The sequence below is a fragment of the Dermacentor albipictus genome, chromosome 6, assembly GCF_038994185.2.
Source record: "Dermacentor albipictus isolate Rhodes 1998 colony chromosome 6, USDA_Dalb.pri_finalv2, whole genome shotgun sequence".
Lineage (NCBI taxonomy): Eukaryota > Metazoa > Arthropoda > Arachnida > Ixodida > Ixodidae > Dermacentor > Dermacentor albipictus.
This window is the reverse complement of record NC_091826.1, coordinates 68,941,486-68,954,196: the sequence shown is the minus strand read 5'-3', so window position 1 is coordinate 68,954,196 and position 12,711 is coordinate 68,941,486. Positions and strand designations below refer to the sequence as shown.

The following is a 12,711-nucleotide window of genomic DNA, read 5'->3' as shown; positions in this document are numbered from 1 at the left end:
TTCTCTCTCTCTCTCTTGACTAATCTGCTTGAAGATCTAGCCACCCCACAGAAAACTTTGACCAATAGTAAGCTCTTCTTAATCTGCATTGATGCAGTTACCTCTACATTCCAGACTGCATCGTTTCGAACCGCAAGCTAGATCTGTAAAGAAAATTGCGTGTCCAGTAGCCATCTCGTGACAAAATTAGTCTGCCGCTTTTTTTTTCTTTGTTCATTTTTGCAGGATAAAGCTGTCCAATGCAAGAAATACTGAACCAAAACGCCAACTACCTTGCTATGGATTGTGACGTTTTCACCGAGGCACCTAGTGCACCGCTTTACCAGCTAAACGTGTTTTGTAATTTAGTTTTTTTTTTGCTGCTGCTGCTGTTGTTGCAGTTGTTGGGGTCGTTGTCGTTGTTGTTCAGCGTAACGATATCATTCAAACAATAACGCACGGCAAGAATTTTAATAAGCCACGCGTGACCACCATCACGAGCAATAAAGAAGCGTATCCCCGCAGGCCGGCTGTACCCGGTTTAGAGGCAAACCGGATGTGACGTGAGCCAGTGCCGTACTCCCTGCCCCCAGATAGGTACTTGTACGCCTAGGGAAAGACGCTGCTAGGTGCTGCTGCTAAATCCCTGTGGTTTCTGCCGGCTCACGTAGGTTCGTTCGCGTGGTCTTGTTACGCCTCGCTGGATCGTGTTCAGTCATGCCGTCCTTGCGCGGCGTCATTGTCGGCGAGTCAGGTTAAATTCTTTAATAGGTCGCGCCTGCGCCTAATTGAGTCTATTAAAGACTGCACATTCAGTTTTGCTGGCTACAATTCAGTGTGGCTGGCGTGGGCTGTCTCCACGATGCGCTTCGAGCGTGTCGATTTCGCCGTTCTTTATGTTGGCGGAAATGACCGTGAAAGCAACATGGATCTACAAGAAATATGCAACAACATCAAGGTAAGTCTACTGAAATCACAAAATTTGAAACAATAAGCGCTAATAGTTGTGTTTTCTTTTAAGTTTTAGGCCTTGATTGTTCAGCGAGACGGCGCCCGTCGTGCTGGTTTTCAAGGTGCTCTGTCGCTGGCTAGAAGATGCTGATGCGGAACAGAAAATGCAAAAACGTCGCTTGCTCAACCGCAAATTGACGGCTACGCTGAAGCGCATGCCGTGTCTGCGGAATTTGAACCCCGAGGTATGGACCCCTTTTTTTCCAGAGGCATGCCGTTACATACCGTCAGGAACACGCTTGGCTTATTTCTGACTCGGTAAAAAAATGTTTCACTTTTTCTCGCTGCTCGCTGCTGAAGAAATGCGGACCGTTTGTCGTAGTTGTCTCCATCACAGGGTGGCATTACTGCGGTGAACAAAGCAAGTGTTGCCGTACATACTGTGCGCACTTCACCCTTTGTTGGGCGGTCGGAAAATATTGGTCCCACTATTCAGGGCAACTTCGCTACTCTGTAGCGGTGAAGTGTAATTTCTACCATTGAACGTTCCTGTGTAGACATGTTTCTGAATCACGTTAAGCACATTTTTTCGTCAATTTCTTTGTCAAACATGCGATAGAGCGGTTGCGCAGATTGTTTACTTCCCTTTCTACAAGTTTGGTTTATTCTGTCGCCGTCCTTCAAACCACCACAGCGGCAAATCGACTCTTTTGATCGAAATTCCGCGTTTTCATAATAGCTGAATTTTGGTGCGGTTAGGTGTCTAAATTTCTCGTGCCCACAGCTACCAAAACAGGTGATCAAATTATTAGCATCGCGAATAAATCGCATTCCTACATATGCAAGCTGCTACATATTTTTGATTGATTGATTGAATAACTTTAATGAGCGGTTCTTAAAACGAAACCCGCTTTGCCTCTTCCTTGCTCAGTGGGTGGTGGCTGCTGCAGTCCTGCCAATATTGGTCACTGTGTATGGCACTGGATATGTGCTGCTTGGCATGTGTCCAAATGGCAACTTGGTTACCTGTTAAGTGCAGCTCAACATGTACCACTGGGTAGACACGTAGAACAAGAGGCAAGAAATTAAGTATACAACAGGAAATTTAAGAAGTCAGCCACAGAGAAGTCGGAAAGTCAGCATCGAAAGCAACCGAGTATGGACAAAAATGAACTAAACGAGACCAGGACATGCATTGTGTGCAGAGTTATAGAAGTGAACGAGTGGTTGCATTTTACTGAACATTACAAAGGCTTCACTTATAACCGATTTTCACATATGCATGGAATCTGCTAACTTTTCTGTGCAAAACTCTACCGGAAAGGATATATTGCATCCATCGGTGTTAATATATTTCCTAGCATATTTTCTCTTTTTCAGCCAACATACACATCCCCGTTAAATCAAATAGATCACTGTAGATGGCTGCCACAAGCATATTACAAGAACTGTGAATTGGAAGCTGTTGGCTACCTGTGGCACGAAGTCATGCAAGGGTACATGTAGTCTTTGTGTGCACATTGACTTCATGTTTTACTCATTTGACTGGCTCCTATTGCACTCCGGCTGAATAGCAATAACACACAGGCCACTTTACGCTCGAGAAGCCTGCGAAAGCTGCAGGTACATTCATAAAAGTTCATAAGTACATGGCATTAGTGAAAAAAATTAAAACCTTTTCTGGTACAGCCGTGCGTTGTCGGAAGTGTCTCAATGCATTGTAGTGATTAAACAGGCACATATTGGCTGTACCACTTGGATTTCAGCGTGCACGCGTTGGCTGGATAAAGAATTCTACCATATTTTAACACCGAACATTAGCTCACGGGTGGAAAGCGCTGTTTCTGTTGTAAATAGATGTGGCTTGCACACAAGGTATGCTGCATGAACAGAAGGTGCTGCAGCCACATAACCTGACCTTTGATCTTCATTATGCTCACAGATTGAAGGGATGGAACTAAGTGCGTCTTTTAAATGCTTGATTTCAGCCAGTTAAATTTGCCAACACGGGGGATTCAAACCACTGGTGTCCATCTGCTGTTGGGCTGGATTCTCAATTTAGTGAGAATACTTACTGCGTTCATTGGTGCTGACAGATATCAAGTCAGTTGTAGCTCGGCATTTACTGTATTCCGTTTGTCACCAAAATGCTAGAGAACCACTTGAGATCCTTCGATGTCAGCATCGTCATAATCAGTGGGCACCCCATAAGAAAAATAGGTCAATTTTGGATGGTATCCTTGCAAGTGTGAGAAGGCTAGGCCACAGAAACTGTAGTTTCTGATTTGTGCACTATTCAGCCACGTTAAAATGTGAGGAGCCTAGACATCTAAAAGATGAGGAGCAAGCAAATTGAATGTAGCTACCAAGCAAAAAATGTGGAAGCGTAAGCTGTTGATTTTTTACTCTAAAGGCACGTTCACACTGAAGACGGAGCGGCTAAACCGGGCAAAGCTCTTGGCCAGGCGGATAAAAGCAGGCGTTAAACGAGGCAGCAAGCCCGATCGCTTGCGGACCACTTTTTTTCCTGCCCGCCAGAGCTGTCCGCTTTGCTGCAGCCAATTGGAACACCAGACGACGCTGGCGTGTGCGCGATAAGGATGGACGACCGGTGCCACGAGACGGCGACAAGTGCACCACAAAAACGTAAGATACTCCGCCTCGGCGGTGCGGGCAGCCAGGCAAGCTGTCCAGTATACAGGGTGTTTCAGCTAACTTGTGCTGAGGCTTTAAAAGAGAAAGACCGAAAGAAACTAGGCCTGCAGTACTCAAATGCAATCAATTCAGTAAACTACCCTTTTGAGCAACTTTAGTACTTACAGCTCATTGAGAAACATCTGCTTTATTTTTATGTGGTTATTTTTTCAGGACAAAAGAAAGTGCACAAAATCGAAAAAAAGTACCATGCAACTATGCACTTTTTAGCAGTGATGAACAATGCGGCATGCAGACAGGATGTAAAAAATATGCAGTTCCGACACACTGAAAATTATGTAAGCAGCTTTCTTTGCTGCTTCTGTTCGTTGATGGCATTTGGCAGTGATGTGTTAAATGTTACCTTGCATGCACCACTTGTGTTTGTAGTACAAAGAGCTCACAGACAGACGTGCGCTCCGATGCTCAAGGTGGTGTTGTGCACCATCCATATCCTGTGAGAGTAGTGGCACTGTCATTCCCTCACATGGCGCATCGCATGGCGGGTGAGGTAGAGAAATCCGTTTATTGAATCCTTAGGAGAAATAGTTGCTGCCACGTCCTGTGCCCGACAGAGCAGTGCCTGCTGGCCACCAGTGTTGCAGTGTAGGGACATTGAAGTTTTGATGCTGGACCACCACTTGCATACTGTCGTTTTGACGGCGTGGTGCTGTATTGCAGTTTTGCATCTGCACATCCTGTGTCAATTGTTGGCATGGACACACTTGCCGTGTTTATTTTTTTCAGAAATAGCATAAGCATGCCATACCACACCTTAAACTATCATATTTTTAGTTTGCCCACAACTGTCACCATGTCTAGTTGTAGTGTTTTTCTTTTAAAGAGACTCCATACGAAAGATGCTTTCTGATGGCATCTTTACCTTCTCGTGTGATCATTCAGCGAGCACAAAGTACTGCAGCTTCTGCAATGCTTTTGTCTATTCCTTCCAGGCACACTACTCTCAATGTATCATTAGCGCTGAAATAGAATACCACCTGTTGCTCAAAGCAGCTTCAATATAGATTCTAATCGGAATAGGCAGACTTGTGGCAGTATACAACTTTCTATAGCCATAAAAGGCAAGCTAGCATAGTGGGGCATCTCAATGCTCGTAAAAGCATTCAACTGCATGTATCTCCAAATAACTAAGCTCAAGCAGACACTGTCAATATCTGTGCTTGTCACGGTGAGTTGGTGCGGGAACTTGAAGGTGTCGCTTTTCCTTCATATTTGTGTGTCTCTTATGTTTTTGCTAAGGCTCTTGCCACAGCAAAGTTGCTCTTGTGGTATTTTAGAAGGGTAATTTACTAATCACCTAGGCGATGTCATTTCCTACATTTGGTTGCACCGTGTGCATCAGTGCAATAAAATGGGTCAAACGGCTTAATACAAGATGTTGCCAGGCCTTTTTGGCACGACACTTGAGGAGTTCTTTTTCGAAATGAGCCAAATCCACAAACCGAAACTAGGTCAGATAAAACTGTAATGACAAGAAAAACTAGGCAACTTTCTCATAGAAAACCCGTTGCAACGAAATGGGTCAAATAACGCCAGGCGAACGTGTTCGCAGATCCTATTTCTTTTCGAAATTGAGCCAGATCCAGCTGTTGCACGGATCAAAATGAGCCAAATCCATTTGCCCAATAGAAGAGCGCTTTTGGCGTGACGTCATGTAGCCATGGCAGCCTCCTTGTCAGTTCCCGCCAAGGAGTTGGTTCCCGCCTGACAGCTCAGAGTGTTTCGTTCGTGTTTTCGTGAGTTCTTCGCTTTTCTGATATCGTTGTTTGTGGATTCGGATGGCAATGAAGAGATCGGCAAAAATCTATCCCTAGACGTCGACGACGAAGTGAAAAGAAGCCGCATCACCACCGTAAAAGCAAGAATGCGCCGTTGCCAAAATGCAAAATGCAGTGCCCTGCTGCCAATGTTATTATAGCTTTTCTGTCAAGATTACATGATACCATTCTCGAAAGCCAATTTTAATAATGTTTTCATAGCAATACCACCTAAAATCCAGCGTTTCAATTCAATACGAGCCAAATCCAAAGTTCTCGCCCTAATATTGGGCATATTTGCCGCATAATTTTTCATTACTTGTGGTCGTAAACTTGCCCTAGCTGACATGTAAAGCATATCATATAATAGCTTTGATAGCGTTGTATTTAGGTCCGGTAACAAATTTTTGCTTTTTTCTCAACTTCTGTTTACGTGGATTTGACCCATTTCGAAAAAAAAAAAAACGCCTCACTTGTGGATAACATTTTGGTGTGGCTTGGGCGAGACCGATAGAGAAAAATTTACACATACGAGCACAAAGGCCAGGCACTGTTCCCTTGTGGCCTGCACAACCACTAGAATAGCAGCTAGTCTTATCAATTCATACCGAGTATCACAAAGTGGATTATTGCAAGAACTGTAGCTTGGTTGAGACAAGGCACTTACAGCTGCAGCTGAAACATGTGGTGTGATCAACATGTACAAGGTTACAACACTCTTCACCCTTTTTGTATTTAAGACTTTTTAAACTTTGCCCGCAATTTGATTACAGCTTTCCAGAGTTCCTTGGAAAATCCGCCCATGCTCCTGCCATGTACATTGCCCCCCCCCCCCCCTCCTCGATGTGGCATGCAAGATGGCAGCAGCAGCTGTGGAACAGTTGAAGAGGCGAAGAGAGGTCCACATTATAATAGGTTGTATGTAAATAAAACTGATTGAACACAACCGATTCGGCTTCCACTTTCGTCAAGACAATTGTCAGCAAACAAATGGAGTAATTTCAGTAGGGCGATACTAATAGTGCATAGAAATTCTTGGAAGCCTCGTCAGCTTTCTTGCTGTTAACAGGCTGTGTTGGTGAGGTGGTTTAGGCAGGGAATGCCAATTCATGAGGGATGGTCATGGCCACCATGTTCAATGTATGTGCAGCATCAATCAGTTCTCTAGACCGAGTGCACTAATGTCATGGCAGGCCAGCACTTCGTCGCATGATATATTTTCAAACCTCGCATGCTTTGGGGCTCTGAGAAAATTAATGAAGCATGAAACTAAAATCGGCATGTTGCAGTTTTCAATACAACCATCACTGCATTTGTCCATTCTTGAAACAAATTTTATTGTTTTTATTGTACCAAATGCATACAGAATTGTGGAATATCCGAAGTACATTTTGCTTGTTTTGGTCAAGCAGCTGGCACAACAAAACCACAAAGTTCCAAAGCAGGAAGGTAACACTTCTTTTGAAGTACACAACGAGTGCAAAACTTGCCGCCAATTAAAAAAAGAAGGGAGCTGCGACACACCATTTCTTGGTTCTTTGACCATTTATTTTTTCTTTTGTGGCTGATGTTTAAAAATCCTTGCTATAGCAAATGCAAAGACATCAAAAATCAACGCACGACAGATATTGGTACTATGGTGTAAAGTAATGAAGATATAATTTTGCATGCACATTATTTCGTCTGAAATAGAGGGATTAGCACAAACGTTGCTCTTCAATCCCAATAAAATATAAGGAACTCGTGGGCTACAAGAGGGCTACGGATGATTGTTGAGGGCCTCGGCTTCTGTAATGTGCAGCTATACTTAAGTACACAAGCATTTTTGGAATCTGCCTCTACCTGGGTGCAGCTTTGTGACCTGGAATGAAAAGCCACAGCCATTGAGCTGCTGCAGTGGTGACATCACAGTAAAAGGGAATAGCGAAAAATTAAAACAATAATATGGCCATGCAACTTGCAACAAATCAGATAGGTCACCTGAAGCTTCTATTTCCAATTTTTCTGGTGTTGCATAGAAGGGCAAAAATCTTGAAATAGTGTACGACTTTCATGCATAAACAATTGTGCATATCTACTTTTTTTTAACCGTGCAGATATTTAGCAAAAAGTTTTGAGCACGGAGAGCCCAGCGTTTTTGCAAAGGAGTTTCTAGGTGAGGTGGACACACTATGCTGCTAATAATGCGAGTTTCAGAAAATTAATTTTGAAAAATTCAGTCACTTTTTTTATTAGTAACTTGGCGGCAGCCTTCTAAATGGCATATTTGGAGGCAGTCGCATGTGAACGCACACCCTTTCTTTTTCTAAATCTCGAAAATTGCACTTATTTTGAGATATTCATTATCGCGCTCAATTGAGTACAATCAAAACTTGGTGCATCCTCCTCCACATCAGGCGGCAGTGCCCTGTCAAGAAGTGTGGGACAAAGCTTAAATGATAGCCTGATATGGCACACTGACGCACATGCTTGCCAGGCAAAGTGTGTCGTATCAGCAGCTACAATGACTGGCCAAGATGTTTCCATCTGATGAGATAGCGGGACCTTCTTTTTTGCACTCCCAGCACACTCAGTTCCAATATTGCCTCGATTTGCCAGTGAAATTCAATGATGAATATCTTGAATTAGGTGCAACTTTCAAGATTTGTAAGAAATGAGAGTGCATTAGAGGAATTCCTCTGCAAGAATGCCACATTTTCCGCGCTCATAACTTGAAAACAAGAAAATCTGTATGGTAATAAAAGACACCCTATACGTATACAGTGCATTGGAGCATTTCATGCAACCAATATTCAAGCACCTTCTGTCTACAAAGAATTCATAAAGCAAATTTATGCACTAATACTGGAATCAGTTACGAGCACTGGAAATGCAAACGCTGTTACGAACCCTGGTCACATGCCAGGCATTGTGTTGCTGCTCTCTGCGTAGGGCCTATGAATAAAAACCACCTTCAACATCGCACAGTAAGCTACTAATTGCTATGTGTAGGAAGACTTACAATTCTTCAAATGCAATTATGACCTAGACATTCTAAAGCTTTTCTAATAATGTACTTTTAGTGAACAAGTCCCCAAAACTTGGAACAACTCTGAAGCTATAATGCCATTATTATCTGAAAGATGCACTACACATTTTTTTAACGCAGTAAGGAAACATTCATAATCGACAATGCCACCATAGACATGAGAGTCATAATATTGCACTGCGTGCAGCAAGGATAGCACAATCTCGCACAAAAGATTAGTCTCTCCCACAGCCTTTGAGGCCCCCTTTATTATGTCTCGCTTATGATGCCGTAACATAGTACGAAACCATGATGACGTAACTTATGATCGTGAGTTACTCTTGAAAGAAAGCTTGTGCACACATGCATATTCCTGCATTGTAACTCTGGAGTGCACTTACAGTAAGGACACTGTGAAAAGAAGAAAAATAAGGCCAACAGCAAGAACCAGGCAGCGCAGTGCGATTTGCACCTTCTCGGCTGTTGTCGGTTTAAGCCACCTTTGCTGCAGCAGAGTCGTGTTATGCGGCGAAGCATATTTATCATCATGCAGTGAAGCATATCTGAAGTTAAAGGAGACACTGTCACGGGGCCCCTGCGGGTGCTTATGGTTACCCGACACTAGCTTAAGTACCTATACTGTGACCTCTTCATGCATTTGGACAACACCAATCGCCATGTGTAAACCTCTGTGTTCACTGCTAATCTCGCCAAGAGCCTAAATTGTTCCAAACTACAAATTTCACCAAGTGGCAAACTTGGCAATGCTTCTGGAACCTCATTCTAAAGTACTTTAATACTACCAGGATGCTTCAATGTCAAACTGGATTAACAACCTGAGATGAAATTGCGCCAGCTTCTAACTTTCTGAATGTTTGCTTCACCTCCTACATCAGTGAGTAGGCAGTGTTCAATTGGCGCTCCCGCTTCACCAAGCAGACGACCGCTGACGAAAGCACAGTGAAGGCGAATAATGAGAGCGCAAGCAAACATTCAGAATGCGAGATCTCGCCCTTGGATTTAGAGAAAGGAAGGGTAATTTCATCACCAAGGAACCGAAGTATGCATTCAACAACAAAAGCTTCTGAACGGGCCACTTCCACATCAGCACTGTGGAAAGACTCTGATGAGCTTATCAACCAGCAGAAATTTTCACTCGTGGCAGAAATTTTCACTACCACAATCGCAGGTTTAAAGATATTTGCATGATGACATTTTGGTCCAAAAAGAAGATCCGTTTGAGCGATGGTGTAAGCGTGGTGCCCACTGTTGGCTCGGCTTGCGAAGGGCGACCTGCTGATACCAGACACTTAAGCAGCTCTTTTTGATGTCTGAATCGATGGTGACATGCACTAGGTGTCACTGCTCTTCGAACATGTTGAGCTGTTGTCCTTGCTTCATGAAACATTAAGTAACTACAATTATGACATTGTCAAACAAAAGTGTTGTATTAGAGAATTTTGTTAACCACGAAGCATAATATCCCTGTACATTATTTGCTATGCAGTCTATGTAGTATAACTATTTTGCACCTCTGGTTGGTGAAAAGAAATGGATTTTTGCAATACCAATAGTATTAATATTCGAAAAATATTCGCTTCGCACTTAGGTTTCATTATTCGAATTAGCTTTGAAATTTAAAAATTGATATTTCCACACCCATAGTTTTTACTCAAATACCTGGAGCATAAGTCATTTGAGGACGCAACTTCGGGAATAGCAACAGTATGCCACCAAAGAGTCAACACAGTTCAAATTTTTTTTAGATTCTTTTACAATTGTTTTCTACTGTACATCATTAAAACGATCTTAAGCCTCAATAATTGACTAAACTAAGCTTTGATAACAGCTGCATGCTTGGAACGAACGGTGCATGTTCCAGCCACTCTACGGTAGCAGTTTAGGGTAAAAAATATCTGTTACTTAGGAATGCCATTTGGTGACCTTGTGCAGAGAAATCCCAGCTGGACTTTGCCATTTGAAGCTGCTGCGCACAATGGCTAATCACTGGCTTCTTTGGTCTTCTCGATGGCATCTATTGCTTGAGAAGCTCGACCTCAATGACGTCTGACCACTGGCAGCACATATTTCTGTTTATCACAGATAAAAATTGCCTATGAGCTCTTATTTCGCCCAAAACACAGACTTTTGCCACATTTAAGAAAGTGGCACTCTCCAAGTCAGTGTGGTCAGCATGTCTGGCATGCACTTTTATCTCCTGCGTCAGAGTGGAGTTACTATCCTAAATTAATGTGCTACAGAGATGACAGAGAGGTTGGCAAAGAAGTTATGTGCCCAGACAGAAAGAATGATAATATTTATGTCTACTGCAATCAAAGCCATCTATTTGAGCACCTTGCACCACCAGAGAAATCCTAATGGCTTCATTTTCTTCCATCTCATAATGTGGGCGGTTACACCCCATTAAATGGTCCCTAAGATGGTTTTTGTCAACCCTGAGGAAATCTCTCACAGAAAACTTGTAGACAGTCTTGATAAGTGTTGTCAGATTACCTTTCAATGTGTCCTTTATCATCACTGTGGTGATCGTAATTTCAATTCATGTGCAGCACTCACACAGTGTGCACTCCTTGCAGACATCTGTAACTAGTGGCAGTTTACCAGCATACTTGAAGGGAGGAAAAAAGAGCATGGCCACACCAACCACATCACAGCATGTGCATACATCAGATGACATTGTGGAACCATAATTCTATGTCAGCAGGAAATGCATGGCTGCTGTCACTATTTCGAGTGCAAATATTTGTCCCACGGGTACAGAGAAGTCATTATGGCAACCACATAATCCAGACAGCTTAGTGCTGTGCAACTGCAATATTTATGAAGCAGCACACTGCATTCAAAGCCAGGCACTGTCACACTTGTCTGGGAAAATCGGTGCTTGTATACACAGGGGCTGGACCATTTCAAACCACAGTCACATTGGAACTCTGTCCACTCTCGTAGGGTGCATTTTCTGTGTAGTCACTGCCACTGCAGGAATAATTTTCTTCGAACTGCACAAACAGAAAATTGTAGCACTGTGCTCTGCAGTGCTTGGTGCAAAGGCAGAGCAGCCATGAGCCTTCTCCCATCCACAATTCAGAAATCCGCCAATACATAGATGGCTTACAGTGGCATCTCTACAGGCAGCACACACCACCTATATGCTGCCACTTAGATTGCAACACACTGAGGGTCTCCATGCCTTTATGTAAATGCTCAAATATACTACAGGACAGGATCTTTAGGGAATAAAGGTTGTTTCACGGTCCTCATATCTATGCTATGACAAAGCCAACTCCAACTGCACAGGTAGAAATTGCTGTGGAAAATTAAATTTTACAGTTCCATGTACCATATTTTCCATACAGTACTATAGTCTGCAGGATCTAATTTGGGCTGAAAAGCCCCTCTCATTAAGCACCATGGCAAATTTTAGTTATAGGTACATTGGAAGTTGTAAGATGCCGTCAAGGGAGCATTTCCTCAAACAAATATTTCTAATTAGTTCATTATTAAAGGAAATGGAAGAAATTGAAATGTTGCATTTTCACGCTGCCAGGACGCGAGTGCTAAAAGTGACGGCACTCAGCCCCTTTGCCTCCTAGTGATCTTCCTTCTTCATCTTCCCCCATGACGGAGCCAAGGGTTCACGTCACACTCGCTTACGAGCCGTCTTTTCTTTCCTTTTTTTCTTCTCTTCCTTTTTTGCTGTGGGGCACATATCCAGGGATGGCATTTAACATTGGTTGGCTTACGAAAGTCACGTGCCATGGTTGGTGATATTGCAGGCAGCACGTTTTACATAGAGACATTTGTGCATGTAACCTTGACTCTGGCTGAAGCAGGGCTTCGTTGAGACCATGATGGCTTTTGTTTAAAATTTCAGTTGTTTTCCCACTGTGCATCATTTTGATAATTTGGAGACAGGATTGTTAGTGTGTGATCTATGCACTGCACTTGTCGGTTTGCAACTTCCAATCTTGGTGAGACGCCTTTTCATATAACAAAGTGCAACTGAACTTCCTGAAGGCATTTGCCTCCTATGTTCAAGGGAAGCAGCCCACATCCGCATACCTTATTCACAGATGTCAATTCTTTTTTTGTTGCTGCTCCGTATTAAAGATGGGAACCCAAGACTGTGGAAGTAGCGTGGGCTTGGTGGTCTGGAGCTTACCATTGGTTGTCGGATCGTGCCGCTGACTGCATTTTGCAGCGGCTCATGAGTGCCGAGGGGGCCAGGCAGGAGATACGGCAACAATTCAACGAGTAGCAATGAATGTTTACTTCACATTGTTA

At 43.2% G+C, this 12,711-nt stretch overlaps 1 long non-coding RNA gene across 1 annotated transcript; it reads left to right on the top strand.

Annotated features, from left to right (window-relative positions):
* Window positions 1-492: 492 nt before the first annotated feature.
* Window positions 493-6,338, top strand: LOC139061161 (uncharacterized). Its single transcript, XR_011515232.1, has 4 exons — window positions 493-937; window positions 1,007-1,175; window positions 3,344-3,576; window positions 6,176-6,338. It is a non-coding gene; the product is annotated as an uncharacterized lncRNA (long non-coding RNA).
* Window positions 6,339-12,711: the final 6,373 nt, after the last annotated feature.